The sequence below is a fragment of the Hevea brasiliensis genome, chromosome 10 (genome assembly GCF_030052815.1).
Source record: "Hevea brasiliensis isolate MT/VB/25A 57/8 chromosome 10, ASM3005281v1, whole genome shotgun sequence".
Classification (NCBI taxonomy): domain Eukaryota; kingdom Viridiplantae; phylum Streptophyta; class Magnoliopsida; order Malpighiales; family Euphorbiaceae; genus Hevea; species Hevea brasiliensis.
In genome coordinates, this window is record NC_079502.1 from 72,823,747 (window position 1) to 72,827,327 (window position 3,581).

General features: G+C 34.6%; 1 non-coding gene across 1 annotated transcript; it reads left to right on the forward strand.

Moving 5' to 3' along the window:
- The first annotated feature begins 1,062 nt into the window (after positions 1-1,062).
- LOC131170183 (small nucleolar RNA R71) lies at positions 1,063-1,169 on the forward strand. Its single transcript, XR_009141119.1, has one exon. It is a non-coding gene; the product is annotated as a small nucleolar RNA R71 (small nucleolar RNA).
- The last annotated feature ends 2,412 nt before the right edge of the window (positions 1,170-3,581 follow it).

The window sequence follows — 3,581 nt, forward strand, 5'->3', positions numbered from 1 at the left end:
GGTAAAGGTGGCATGTAGGCTTTAGGTGCTACATATTTAGGTTCTTCCTCTTTGCTCTCTCTCTCTTTACTTCCTTTTCCTTGCACTGAACTCTCTTTCTCAGTTTCGATTCTAACTTCAACTTCAGTTTGTTCATCTCCTTCTCTGTTTTTCTCTTCTTCAATTTTCTCTTCAAACTTTTTATCTCTACTCTCCAATATTTTTCCACTTCTCAATTTAATACCCTTGCAATGCTCCCTTGAATTTTCTGGTTGGCTAGGGAGCTTCCCAAATGCTTTGTTATTTGAAGAGCTAGCTTGTTGAGCTATTTGATTTTCTAACATCTTGTTGTGTCCTGCCATTTTATCTACTTTAGATGCTAATTGAGAAATCATATCTTGTTGACTTTAATGGCTCACAAGTAGACTCTCAATCATAGCTTCTAATCTAGCTGTCTTGTCTGGTTGTGCTTTTTGTGGTAGAGGTGGAGCAGGTGCATTTTGAGGTTTAGGAATTCCATGAGGAGAACCTCTATTCTGCTGAAAAATTCTGATGTTGTTGATACCCAGAAGGTTGCTAAAAATTCTGGTGTTGTCCTTGTCTACCTCCCCAAGAAAAATTTGGGTGGTTTCTCCATGCTGGATCATAAGTTACAGAAAATGGGTTATCACCTGGTCTTTGATTGTAGTTCCCACATAATCCACTTGCTCACTTGAAAAATCTTGACTAAGTGCAGAAAAATCTGCTGCACAATTGACATTTGCAGCTCCAACTTCTACTGAATTATTAGAACCTCCAGCTGAAGAATCTACTTTCATGCTTTGCTTATCCATTTTCCTTGTCAAAGCATCAAACTTAGCATTAATCATATTCATGGCATCAAGCTCAAACATACCAGTTGGTTTCTTGATCTCATTCCTCTCACAACTCCATTGGTAGTTGTTATAAGCAATTTTATCAAGAGCAGAAAAAGCTTTATCGTCAGATTTTTCCATAAGATCACCTCCAGAAGATGCATCAATTATACTTCTAATAGCTAGTGAAACTCCATTGTAAAAGTGTTGAACAAGTATCCACTTAGGAATCCCATGATGTGGACATCTCCTTTGTAAATTCTTGTACCTCTCCCATGCTTCATACAAGCTCTCATCATCTCTAGGTTTAAAAGAAGTTAGCCCATTTCTTAGCTTAGCTGTCTTGCTTGGTGGAAAATATTTGAGCTAAAAATGCTTGAGAAAGTTCATCCCATGTCGTGATAGAACCCGTTGGCAAAGAATGTAACCACTCACTAGCTCGGTCCTTCAAAGAAAAAGGAAATAATCTAAGCCGAATTGCATCATCAGAAACTCCATTTGTCTTCAACATATCACTGATCTCAAGAAAATGTGCTAGATGCACATGTTCCAAATTGTGATTATTGTACCATCTGACAGAGTGCAGGCTTTAGTTCAAAATTATTAGCTTATACTCTTGGTCTTGTGATACTTGGCATGAAATCCCTAATGTTAGGATAAGCGTGATCCTTCACAGAGCAGTTGTTATTGTTGTTGGCCATTTCTTCTTATAATTGCTCTTGCTCTTGTGCTCTTTCTTGTTGTTATTGAGCTTTAAATTTAGCTTTTCTCCTCTTAGATTCTTCTCTTAAAGCTCTTGCTGTCTTTTCTATTTATGGATCAAAGAATAAATTGATTTCTTCACTTTTTGTCATTCTCATAAAATAAAGCACCTGAAAAACAAAATAAACAAATTCTCAAAGTAAAATGGTAAAAAGAAAATAAAATAAAATGCCCAAATTAACCAAACAAACAATCTTTCAATATAAAACAAAAATCAAATCCCCTGTAACGAAGCCAAAAACTTGATGGGCGAATCCGTAAGTATACGAGTCATCTCAAGTAATAGAGTGATGAGTCAAGTATCGTTCCCACGAGGATTTGTCATTTGAGTACCAAACTATGAGTGAAGCAATTATTTGGGCTAATGATTGATGAATAAATGGTAAATGTAAATGAGCAAAGTAAATTGATTAATCTAATTAGAATGGGTAAAGAGCAAATAAATAAATTCTAAATCTAGTTTGCAATTAAACTAAATTAATAACAGGTAATTTAAATCAAAGTCTAATTATGTTAAAAGTGATTCCAGAGTTGGGGGTTTATGCATGAATTAATTGGGATTTGTCTTGGGTATTCCAATTTTAAGGGAAAAATAGAGTTTGAAGGAAATTGATTCTAAATTCCTTTGATATCTTTTTCAAGCAAACCAAAGTGTGTTCTAAAATAACCAAACCTACTTTTGTATGTTATTTGATTACTTTAAAACCCATTAAGTTTTGTAACCAATCATTAATTCCTCTTAAAATCCTAGTTTATTTCTAATCTAGGTGATTTTAAGTTCTAATCCTTGATTATCTATCAATGACTTTCACCTTTCGGTCCTTCAATCAAAGATTAACACAATACCCAATGGTTATGAACATTAGGTAAGTAAATCAAGCACGCAAGGAAGGAATCAAAACTCGTATTTATGTAAAATAAGGAAATACCCAGTCCAAATCCAGAAATTAATCTAAAACAAATTTCCCAACTCTTAAATCTAAAGAGTTTGCACTTATAATAGTATTTACAAGAAAGATTAATGGAAAAGTAAAGAAAAACATGATAAGAGGACTAAAATAGAAAAACCCAGGAAGAAGAACCCAAAACTCTAGTTTCTGGGGCTCTAAAAGATGGTTGCAGCAGCTCCTCTCCAGAAAAATGGCGTTCTCTTCCTCTCTCTATTTTTATTTCTTTCCTTTTTGTTTTCTCCCTGTTTCCTCTTACGGCAAAAACTAAGAAATGATGAATTTATATGGTCCCAAAAAGTTGCCCTAAAAGTAAATAAGAGCCATGGAGTGGATAGGAAATGAGGTATAAAATTATACTAGTCAGCAGCATTATTCACAATCTGGTAGTCTGCTTAGGGTACGGCTTAACCCTAAGCAGCTTCTTAGCAAATTTCAGCCTCTGGTTGCACTGTCTACTTAAGGTTAAGCAGACCCTCAGTAAATCTCAACAGACTTAGAGTAAAATGGACTTTTCTGCTCATGCTTGACTTCCAGCTTGACTTGCGCTGCACCTTAAGCACTGCCGCTTTACCCTAAGTAGGATCTTAAGCAATTCTCGGCAGGTTGTGGAGTAAAAGTTTGAATGTGTAGGATTTAAGCCGTGCTTGACTTTCAGCTTGAACAGGCTTAAGGTTAAGCTTATATGACATACCCTAAGCAACATCATAAGCAAAGTCTCAAGCAAATTTTGGCTAACTTGCTCTTTCAAAGATTAATTTCTTCAACTTTCCTCCATGCTTAAAGAATTCCAAATTTCTTCAAATCACTTCCTAATGCACTCATTAATCTTCGATTTTCCACAAATCCTATAAAAAATAACAAAATTACAAAAATCAAATATAAAGTATCTAAAGTTAACAAATAAGCTAAAATAAAGCTAAAAACATAAAATATACTAAAATATAAGGGCAAAATAGATGCAAAACTACTCTAAAATGCCTATATGAAATGAGTGTAATAATATGACTGGTGAAAAACCATTTCCCATAGTTTGGTG